The sequence below is a fragment of the Mixophyes fleayi genome, chromosome 11, assembly GCF_038048845.1.
Source record: "Mixophyes fleayi isolate aMixFle1 chromosome 11, aMixFle1.hap1, whole genome shotgun sequence".
Taxonomy (NCBI): domain Eukaryota; kingdom Metazoa; phylum Chordata; class Amphibia; order Anura; family Limnodynastidae; genus Mixophyes; species Mixophyes fleayi.
This window is the reverse complement of record NC_134412.1, coordinates 30,008,302-30,020,308: the sequence shown is the minus strand read 5'-3', so window position 1 is coordinate 30,020,308 and position 12,007 is coordinate 30,008,302. Positions and strand designations below refer to the sequence as shown.

Genomic DNA, 12,007 nt, shown 5'->3' with positions numbered 1-12,007 from the left:
AAACAAAGTGCAGTATACATACAACCATATGTGCAATATAAGGTCACATCAGAACACATACAATAAAAAAATGTATATTATGAAATAAATGAACAACTCTAAACAGTATAATCAAATATTTTTTTATTTTATTTCTTACATTAAATACATAAATCGAGATGTTCTTAATGCATACTGTACATACAGTGCGTTTCTATGGTCTATCTAACTTGCCTACACATGTTCTGTGCTAGTTACTGGCATGCATACATATACTTTTCCAATCAAAGACTATGCTTTATCAGTAACTTACACGTGCCCTGTAGCTCCTGCAAATGATACGTCTGAAAGGAAGTGTACTTAAGAGAAACCCAGGATTTGAATTGGCTGCGTCTGAGTCAGCACACCCTCACGGAACAATTCCTACGTCCATCCGCCCCTTCCCACTCTGATTCCTCATTCAAGCTGTAGGCTGTTGTAAGTGTCATTTGCGTTCGGACATGATTTGCATGCAATTGCGTTCATTAGTATAAGGTCTGTTTCTGAGCAGGCGCAGAGCTATTCCGTGAAAGACACAGAACGCAAACAGACTTATGTCCAAACATGAATCACGCCCTATAACTACAATATATATTGTGTATGCATTGTACACAATCTACCTGAGTGGTAACTGACTCCTGGGGATATATTTACTAAACTGCGGGTTTGAAAAATCCAAAACTCCCCCACATGCCACTCAGACCTACCTACATGCCCCTCAGATCTACCTACATGCCTGACAAACCTCCCAAATCATTTTAACTCGGATTAATAATGATTATAATTGTATTTGATTAGTTCCCCTGGAAGTGTCCATTCTTTCTTTTGGTATTGTAATGTACATTTTTTCACGGCAGCACCCACTGTCATGGGAAACCCCTAGCATATAAATAGACCTTGCGTCTGTCAATATTTCATTCCGCGCGTTTGATTTCATGCTGTCCAAACCGCAGGCTTAACCTAGGCTAGCCCCAGAGCTAGTGCTAGAGATATACGACAAAAAAACAAGTTACTTCCAGGTACGTAGTGTTTGATACGTTCAGTGGTTGTGTGTGCTCGAGTTTGGCACACCCTTACTGTACATTCACTATAGCAAAATGCCCTTTCCCCGCCCAGGTCACTCCCAGATGTAGTAGGCTGCAGTAAGTGTCCCTTGCACTCACCAGCGCATGGAACAGGCCTGTATTCACAGCTCTATCTGCTGGTTCTGCGCATGAGCAGAGTGATTTTACATTTAATACGCCCAAAATCAGCAGATACGTGCCTTGATGAATCAGGCCCCATATAGCTATAAAATCACAACAAGAGCAGCAAATAAAAGATATGTCTGTACCATGATCACACTGTTCTCCCTTCTTCACACTGTGCCCCTTCGTCACACTGTTTCCCCTTTATCACACTGTGCCCCTTCAGCACAGTTCCCCTTCATCAGACAGTTCCCCCTTCATCACACTGTTTCATCTTCATCACACTGGGCCCCTTTCATCACACTGGACTGCCTTCATCACGCTGTGCCCCTTATTCACACTGTGCTCCTTATTCACACTGTTCACCTTCATCACATTGTTCCCCCTTTACACTGAGCGATCTTATCACACTGTAGCCCATTCATCACACTTCTGCTTGCTTCATCACTCTGTGCCCCCTACATCACACAGTATCCCCTTCATCACACTGTCCCTTTATCATACTGTGCCCCCTTTTCACACTGTGCCCCCTTATCACACTGTGCTCCTTATCACACTGTGCTCTTTATCACACTGTGCCCCCTTATCACACTGTGCTCCTTATCACACTGTACCCCCTTATCACACTGTGCCCCTTCATCACACCATTCTTTACTTACCTTCCTATGGTCTTCTTTTCTTCTGTCCTCTTCTTTTCTGTTAGCTGCTCTTCTCAGCGCAGCTCCTCACTGACCATGTCAGACATGATGATGACATCATACTCAACAGTCAGTGAGATGTGAGGCAGTGTCCCAATTACCCCCCCTCCTGGATCCTCCCCTGCTTAAACCTGACCTGTAGCTGGTGCAAGTGATACAACTGAAAAACGTAGTTTTGCCCAAAGCTTGAATCAGATGCTGTTGTATGCACTCGACCTTGGCATGCCTTTTATGTACATTGTCTACAAGCAAACGCCCCTTCCCCTCCCCCTCCTGCCCTTTAAATCGTAAGCTGTTGGAAGCGTCATTTGCTTTCGAACATGAATTGCGCTCTTTGGCATAAATTTCTGTTTTATTCATTCGCAGAGTGAAAACACACAAAATATGGCTCGTAGCAGCATTTACGTTCCTTAATGAATCAGGTCCAGAGTGTGGCCAGCATGCATGCTGCTCAGGAGCTGTGTGAGTGCTACTCTCGGGAGAAGTTGGATTTATTGACATTGAAATTATTGGAAAAAGGGTTAATCAGTAGTAGTTAACAGGATTTTTTGAAAAAAAATTATCATTAGTTTCAGTCTTGTTATTAGGTGATATCTTACACAATATGAATGAACAACACTTTGTGACTCAATCGTACTCATTATTTACAGTAAAGCACTATGAAAAAAGTGTCTGCTGAAGGCTTATTACGGAACAATTAGTTTTTTTGCCCTGCTCTGAAATGAAGCACTTGGAAATCCTGTGTGTCCCTGCAAATATATTCAAATGTTGGAAACTATAGTATTAGCCTTGCAGACTAATACTTTGATGCATGCAACTACTTGGCATATTCAAATTTCTTATGTGGCTAGTTAAAAAAATAAAGCGTGATTTGCAAACAGGATAAGGTTTCTCTTTAGAAGTGATAATTCAGTTACTGGAACCACTAGTTCCTCCTCCTTCTATGATTTCAGCAGCTGCCTCTGAGAACATTAACTGAAGTTTTAATCATCCATCGTCTTGTCTTTCAGGTAATCTGTTTACATTGTATTGCTTAGTATTCAATGTTACTGTCTTTGTTCAACTTGCTTTAGCTGTGTAGTTATAAGGATAAATAACAGTAATATGAAAGTAAATGAAAGAGTTACGATGCAAAGTATTTCTGAGAACTGTCATAAACGTGGTCATCATCATCACCATCATCACCATTTATTTATATAGCGCCACTAATTCTGCAGCGCTGTACAGACTGTTGTTGTTTTGCTCAGACAAGATAAGTCATATTGCTGTGTTATTCATTTCTTCATAATTATATTAATCTAGTATTAAACTAGAAGTTTTCAGGAATTGAATGTTAAGACAGCTTAAAAGGTTAGGCAGTTTTAGTCTTCAGTTTCACGGTTTAAACAAAAACAAATTTAATCCCAAAGCTTTTATACATAAAAAATGAGGTAGATATAATATATTAATTATTTTATCTAATGATATTTATTTTCAGAGGACAGGACAATATGATCATTCATTTAAAAAAAATGACAGCTTGAAAAAAAAAAGTTTATTGCAGCGATAAATAATTTTTTTTTTATTTTTTTTTTTGCTAATGCAATTCTGGGACAGGACAGGCATTGCTGGTATACATCAAGATCATGGGCAGCACACTGGCTTAGTGGTTAGCACTTCTGCCTCATAGCAATGGAGTCATGAGTTCGATTCCCGACCATGGCCTTATCTGTGTGAAGTTTGTATGTTCTTTCCTTGTTTGTGTGGGTTTCCTCCCACACTCCAATTGGCTGCTATTAAATTGCCCTTAGTCTCTATCGGTCTGTGTGTGTGTATGTTAGGGGATTTAGTTTGTAAGCTCCAATGGGGCAGGGACTGATGTGAGTGAGTTCTCTGTACAGCGCTGCGGAATTAGTGGCGCTATCTAAATAAATAGATGATGATGAAGATTACTCCGAGTGGGATTATTGGCAGCGATATCGATATTATCACCAGCGGTAACCCCTTACATGTGAAAAAAATCACGGTCTGTGTTGAAAAATCCCATAGTGCTTTTGATAAATGCAGTTCTTATACTGCATACACAGAAATGTCACAGCCTTAAAACAAAAACTATTTACCTATACTACACTAGACAACACTTGTGGGGTGGCACTGGAAAGAAATGGGAAGGTGGCCTCATGTGGGCAGGATCAAATCAACTGTAGGTCGGGCCAACACAAAAGCAGGCGTTGTTATAATAAGGTTCCCCTAGCTGTGTAAAAGTAAATAATCCCATTGCCTCTTCCTACCGGTAACCAAAACTTTAGGTTGTCCAAACCATGCTTGTTGGCATGCACTTACCCCCAATGATAGGTTGCTCCCTTCCAGTGCCCTCTCAACCTCTTCTTGGGGGTTGGGGTTACTTTTAAATATAACTGTGATTACTTGTAAATACTAGCATCAACAATTCAACAAATGTATTTTTTGTTCAAATTAAACAAAAAAATACTCCCATGAATGCACCATACAAAATGTATTGCAAGTAAGACGCGGGGGGGTGGAGGGCTCGACGATCAAAAGCATTGGTGGTCAGTGGTTAGCAACACACAGCCAATCGCCAGGCTGCCTGTTGCTGTGCAGCAGACAGGAAGCAGGAGTCTTCACTTCCTATCTGCTGATCTGAGGAGAGGAGCGACGCTGGCACAACTACAGGTAAGTGAAGGGGGGAACTGCCCTGCATATCTATAGGGAGGGGGGGGGGAACTGCCCTGCATATCTATAGGGAGGGGGGGGAACTGCCCTGCATATCTATAGGGAGGGGGGGAACTGCCCTGCATATCTATAGGGAGGGGGGGAACTGCCCTGCATATCTATAGGGAGGGGGGGGGGAACTGCCCTGCATATCTATAGGGAGGGGGGGGACTGCCCTGCATATCTATAGGGAGGGGGGGAACTGCCCTGCATATCTATAGGGAGGGGGGGAACTGCCCTGCATATCTATAGGGAGGGGGGAACTGCCCTGCATATCTATAGGGAGGGGGGGAACTGCCCTGTATATCTATAGGGAGGGGGAACTGCCCTGCATATCTATAGGGAGGGGGGGAACTGCCCTGCATATCTATAGGGAGGGGGGAAATGCCCTGCATATCTATAGGGAGGGGGGGAAATGCCCTGCATATCTATAGGGAGGGGGGGAACTGCCCTGCATATCTATAGGGAGGGGGGGACTGCCCTGCATATCTATAGGGAGGGGGGGAACTGCCCTGCATTTCTATAGGGAGTGGGGGAACTGCCCTGCATATCTATAGGGAGGGGGGGACTGCCCTGCATATCTATAGGGAGGTGGGGGACTGCCCTGCATATCTATAGGGAGGGGGAGGGAACTGCCCTGCATATCTATAGGGAGGGGGGGAACTGCCCTGCATATCTATAGGGAGGGGGGGGGGAACTACCCTGCATATCTATAGGGAGGGGGGGGAACTACACTGCATATCTATAGGGGGGGGAAACTACCCCGCATATCTATAGGGAGGGGGGGGACTACCCTGCATATCTATAGGGAGGGAGAGGGGGGACTGTCATGCATATGTATAGGGAGGGAGAGGGGAACTGTCATACAAATCTATAGGGTGGGAGGGGGGGCTGCCATGAAAATCTATAGGGAGGGAGAGAGGTTGATATGTATGAAGGAGGGCAGAGGAGGGGGGCTGATATATGTGATTTGGGGAGTTTTGATGTGACGGGGGGATTGCTACAGAGTGGAGGTAAGGAAAATAGCTGCAAGGGGGATGGATGCAGGGTGGGAGGTAAAGAAAATGGCTGCAGCAGGGGTTAAGGAAAATGGCTGTGGGGGGGGGTTGTGGTTAAGGAAAATGGCTGCAGGGGGTATTTAAAAAATAGAGCAGCTTTGGGGGGCAGAATCTCATGATTGTGTGGTGGTCACATGGATGGTCTCAGCAATCACTAGAATACTAAATATTAGTGAGATGGGGCTGGTAGAGGTTTGTATTTGATTGACAACAAATATTCAGATATTGCTTATATATGCCTGTCCAATGGGGTACTTTTAGCTGGCCATAATGGAGTGTTTTGTTTTAACTAAAGGGCCTAATCATTCAGGGTTTGCATTATAATACATTTTTGCATTTTCAAAACAGGGCGCCAACTTTCCAGAAGCCAGCGAGAGGATAACAAAGTTGCAAGAGAGAAGAGCAAGAACAGGCAAGAGACAATGGCACAATCTGTCTAAATTTGAATGCTGGAGAATACACCTGAACATTCATATTCAGGATTGTTCCTATACACCTATATATTCGGAGGAGGGGGGGGGGGGGGCGCTGCGGCCGTATTAGCCTAGGGCGGCCAGAACCCTTAATCAGGCCCTGGTCCTGATGGTCACCCAAAGAAACAGGTTTGTAATATTTTAGGTAGTTTGTACATGATTTATGTTTTGCAATGCAACAGATTCAAAATATGCTCAGACATAAAATAATACTCTTGGGGGCGTATATATCTTTAGAACCTCAAATGAGTTGATAAGCGTGATTTTATTTCACCACAGGGTTTTTTTTCCATTTACAAATAAACCTTTATCATCATGAAAAACTCCCATTTTAACTGAAAAATATTCCTGATTCAAATTAGATGGAAAATATTAGTAAAGCCAAGTAATTGAATATAGGGTTTTGTTATGTTCTCAACCCTTGTTCTCAATCACTCTTTTCACATGACGGAATATCATGTCTTCTGAGAAATGAGGCAACTAGTTTAGTTTTGTTTCCTCTGCTAAAATCATAGTGTCACAAGACAACTATTGTCATTATCATCATTAGATTTCAGAAGTGCTAATAAACATAACCAGGATTGTTTTGGAAGAAGATGTCTTAACTTCAAATCAGTTGTCTGCATAACTTCCTATAATTGTTGGAACATCTCCTCCCCCTTTATATCATCTCCAACGCAGAAACTAGACAACACAAAGAGATCCCCTTTCTTGCAGACTTTTATTTCCAAGACAAGGCCAGCAAACCATATATAAAGCATACTTGCCTACTTTCAGGCAGTGCAGTCAGGGAGAGGGGCGAGACTTGAGGGCGGAAGGGGGCGGGGTACAGTCAAATGCGTCATTTTGGCCCCATCCCCCCACGATTTACCACAAATTGCGTTATTTTGGCCAGGGAATTGCGGGCTGGAGGAGACTTCCCTGCTCTCCTGGGAGTCCGGGAGACAGAGCCACATTTCGGGAGTCTCACGGACATTCTGGGAGAGTTGGCAAGTATGATATAAAGTATCATACAAGCTGGTTTGTTCCTTATCCTCTTTTTGAAAATCAACAACTTAACTCTGCATCTGTACAGTCTCAAGAGTATCGAAACTCATAGACAATACATATTCAGCCACCTTACATGATATTATTATTATTATTACAATTTATTTATATAGCGCCACCAATTCTGCAGCGCTGCACAGAGAACTCACTCACATCAGTCCCTGCCCCATTGGGGCTCACAGTCCCAAATTCCCTAACACACACACACACACACACACAGACACAGACACAGCCAGACACACATACTAGGGTCAATTTGTTAGCAACCAATTAACCTACCAGTATGTTTTTTTGAGTGAGGGAGGAAACCGGAGCACCCAGAGGAAACCCACACAAACTCCTCACAGATAAGGCCATGGTCGGGAATTGAACTCATGACCCCAGTGCTTTAAGGCAGAAGTGCTAACAACTAATGCTGGGTACACACTACAGAAATTTCGACCAACTTTTTATGCCGAGCGATTTTACATGCGATCGATGGTCCGATCGCTCGGTCCATGGACTGCATACACACTAGCCTTGTTTAGGACGATAAAGGGAAGAGCGGACGTCCCTTTAGCGACTTTTTACAGCCATGTTGTCGTGAGCAATGACTGTAATTTCGTACTCACTGTTGTGGATCGGTCAGAAGTTTATACACACCACACAGCGGAAACGAGATTGGAACAAAAATATTAAACGGTACGACTAACCAAATGAGGCAATAATCGTCCATTTGGGCAGACTTTTGACCATCGTGTCACTGCACACACTTACCCGACTTTTGAACGAGCGGTCGTATGTCGGCTGTTTGAGCCGATTATTGGACGAAAACAGTGTAGTGTGTACCCAGCTTTAGCCATACATAATTTCTTATTAAGAAAATGTGGCATACTTAATGAACAAGGATTCTTAAATACTAAACATTTTCTCTCTCTTGTGAGTGTTAAATAGTTACAGTGTCGGACTGGGTCATAAAGGGCCCACAGGGAAAACCAATGGTTGGGGCCCACCTACTGACATTTAGCTCTGCAAATCGGTGTGGATGCATGGACAAATGAAAATCTATATTTACATAACTCATTTAAAGGGAAATATGCAAATAGGGGTGCCGCGGCCAGGGCAAGCAAGGCAGGGGACTACTTGGTAAGTATTTTGGCTTAGGGGTGCCTTGAAAAAATTATTGAGACCCTAGAGGTGCCTCGCACTGAGAAACTTTGGAATCCACTACCTTAACACCCATTAACAGCTTAGGGGTGTATATAGGAACATGGGAATGTAATAGTGCTCTGTGTTCTAGGGCCTGATTCATTAAGGATCTTAACTTGAGAAACTTCTTATTTCAGTCTCCTGGACAAAACCATGTTACAATGGAAGGGGTGCAAATTAGTATTCTGTTTTGCACATAAGTTAAATACTGACTGTTTTTTCATGTAGCACACAAATACTTGATGGCTTATTTGTACACTGAAATTTAAAGTTGATATTTGTGTGCTACATGAAAAAACAGTCAGTATTTAACTTATGTGCAAAACAGAATACTAATTTGCACCCCTTGCATTGTAACACGTTTTTTTCCCGGAGATCTCAGTGCTGTGAGGCAGCAGTGCTAACCACTAGGCCACTGTGCTGCCTTATCTTGCTTCTTTGCTGCTCTTATCTATTCTTCTTTTCTTCTCCTTCCCAGCACCATGTCTCTTGCTGGCTTTTCAGTCTGCACGTGCCACCACCTTTGACCTCAGAAACACAGTTTTACAACTCTGCCTTTGTCTTCCTGTGCAGAGGCAGCCGGAGCCAGCACATCTACGTAATTAGGATGGGGAACAAGGGGGTTACTGACAGCAGGGGCTCTCCGGGATTTTCCCCGATGTCCCGGTGGGCCAGTCCGACACTGAATAGTTAGCACAAGGATATGTGGCTGTACAGATCTCATAAGGATGCTCCTAGCTGTACTATATAATATACAATACAAACTCTACTGGAAAGTAGCAACACTCATGTTTACAATTACTAAGCTGCAGGTTTAAAAAAGTGGAGATGGTGCCTATAGCAACCAATCAAATTCTAGTTATCATTTATTCAGTACTTTCGACAAAACGACAGCTAGAATCTGATTGGTTGCTATAGGCAACATCTCCACTTTTTCAAACCCGCAGTTTAGTAACTATAACCCTTAATATCTAAGTGAAAAACCTTGTGTTAAAATGTATACATGCAATACATTTCATATCACAGCTACAACATATAGGGCCTGTTTCAGGCCAGAATGCAAGTTGCACGTATGTTGTGTTTGAAAAAAGAGCCTGGAACTTATGTTTAGTTCCAACCGTATTGAAATCTAACCGTATCTCAAAATACGTTGCCATTGAATCTGGGTGGAAGTACGCTCTGCCTACACAGTACTTGTTATACGTAGACACACAGAACAGACTGCAGCATATGCACAAGCAAGAAATAAAATAACTATCATTGTCAGCATAATCATTTCATGCCGTGACAGTCATCAACATCAGTCAGCATTTACACCTGACCTGTAGTGGGTGAAATTATACGGCTGAAACCAAGTGTTCAGGGCCATCTTACCAACATTATGGGCCCCCGGGGCAAAGCAGTCCACTGGAGCCCATACTGTCTTGATGGAAGTAACTGCGCAAAGCCGAACTTCTGGTTTCGGGGGTCTGGGAATGCGCAGTAGCACAAATCGGACATTGGAGACCACCAGGAAGCTAGCGGTTGCCATGAAAACGCGATAGGAGATTGAGCAAAGCGCTCCTTAATTCCAAGAAAGAGCCCTGTCTGTGGGGCCCACGGGCACTTGCCCATCGTGCCCAGTGTGAAATACGGCCCTGCAAGTGTTCTGATGAGAAACCTAGAAACCCAAGACTTGAATCAGCCGTAACTGGGTCAGAATGCCTTCACTGTACATTGCCTATGTTAGTCCACCCCTTCTCCACCCCTGTTGTGTCTCTCAAGTTGTGGGCGTTGTAAGTGTCATTCAGACATAAATTGCACGCAGTGCGTCCTTTGATGTAAGGTCTATTTCTGAGCGTGCACAGACCTATTTCACGCAAGATACGCTGCGCATAGGGACGTACTTCCAAATATGAATCAGGCCCATAACATTTAATATACTGCTGCAGTAATCATTGAGCATTCACCTTTCAGAATGGCATACATATATCCCCACGGGGAAGTAGTACGTTCCACAAGACGTCAGAGGCATAGGAGAGAGGAAGTATGGTGTGGTGGGCGTTGGTGTGGGCTGAGCAGGTTGGGGATGTAGCCTATTTTGCATCGCGTCTATGACATAGGCAGTTTACTAATGTATAATCTCCTGGTCAAGTGACTAATTTGAAGATGTTTCTCCTTTTGTTTCAGTTTCAGACAGATTTTAGAATCTTAGATTTTGAGATGAAATTAACCACCGTCTTCAGGTCCATTCAACCCTTAGTCAATCCTGTGCTGCAATTAGAAGTTCATGGTTAACTTTTTGTGAAATAATGCAGTATCATGACAAAGACTTACCTTCTGAATAACGTCTTCATTGTGGACTTGCAGTTATTTTTCATATCAAAAATCCAAATGTAAGTATTTGTTTTGCTTAATGTTCCTTTTAAACTAGTAAGAAGGTCTGAGACACTTATTGTGGTGTTTGAAGCACACTATAGCTGTGGGAGTTTGTGGGTGGGATATAATGAATCTGGGGTAAAGAGTCTGGGCCTAATTCAGGTTGCGACGTACATCCATTTGTGTTGCATATCTTGGGTACAATAACCCTGGAAATGGTCAGGAACAGACCTTACGGTAATGGACACAGTGCGACTCCTGTCTGAACGCAAATGACACTTTTGACAGCCTACAACTTAGGGGTGGAACGGGAGACGGAAGAGGCAGACAAATGTGGCCACGTGCTGAATACTTTCCGTCGCAGATTCAGATGATTCAAGTCCTGGGGGTAAATGTATCAAGCTGAGAGTTTTCCGGCGGGTTTGAAAAGTGGAGATGCTGCCTATAGCAACCAATCACATTCTAGCTGTCATTTTGTATAATGTACTAAATAAATGACAACTAGAATCTGATTGGTTTTTCAAACCTGCTGGAAAACTCTCAGCTTGATACATTTACCCCCTGGTGTCCTTATAGTGCGCTTGGTTTCAGGCCTATCATTTCCACAAACCACAGGGCAGGGGTAAGTGCCGACTGAAGAAACTGATAGTGATGACTGTCATGGCATAGTCTTTGTTCTAAAAACTACATATATGTGTGCCACTAGATATCACAGAACATGTGTATGTAAGATAGACTGTAAAAATGCATTGTGTGTACAGTCTGCATTATAAGCATCTTTATTTAATGTAAAAAAATACAGAAAATACATGATTAGACTATTTAGAGGTGTTCATTTATTTCATATTATCCATTGTTTTGTATGTGTTCTGATTAGAGATGGTCACTGACCCCCGTGTTTTGGTTTTGGATTCGGTTTTGGATCTGGATTACCGTCGTGTTTTGGTTTTGGTTTTGCGAAACCGCCCTTGCGTATTTTGGTTTTGTTTTTGGTTTTGTTTGGTTTTGTATTGCAATTTGTTAAAAAAATTACATTTATTGGTGCTAAAATAACATAATTTAGGTATTATTTTGTAGCTACATTATTATTATTAACCTCAGTAACACTAATTTCCAGTCATTTTTTATTTAATTTTGAACACCTCCTATGTCACAATATGATTTTCATACACTTAAAAAGAAAATTGCTGCAGTTCTTGCCAGTGAGAACAAAAAGGCCATTGTCATGCCTGGGCATAAGACCAAAAATCCACCTCTTAAGTGTGGAA

General features: G+C 42.7%; 1 protein-coding gene across 12 annotated transcripts in view; it reads left to right on the top strand.

Moving 5' to 3' along the window:
- The window catches only part of LOC142107631 (galactoside alpha-(1,2)-fucosyltransferase 2-like), a 211,236-nt gene that overhangs the window by 155,361 nt on the left and 43,868 nt on the right, over nt 1-12,007 (top strand). Inside the window, exon 1 of one of the 12 annotated variants that reach the window (XM_075191178.1) lies at nt 2,700-2,913. The exons of 10 other annotated variants lie outside the window; for them this stretch is intronic. The gene's annotated coding sequence lies outside the window, so the exon portion shown is untranslated. Of the gene's footprint in view, nt 1-2,699; nt 2,914-10,680; nt 10,757-12,007 lie in introns of those variants that run through there. One more of the 12 variants, XM_075191181.1, reaches the window with a different exon arrangement.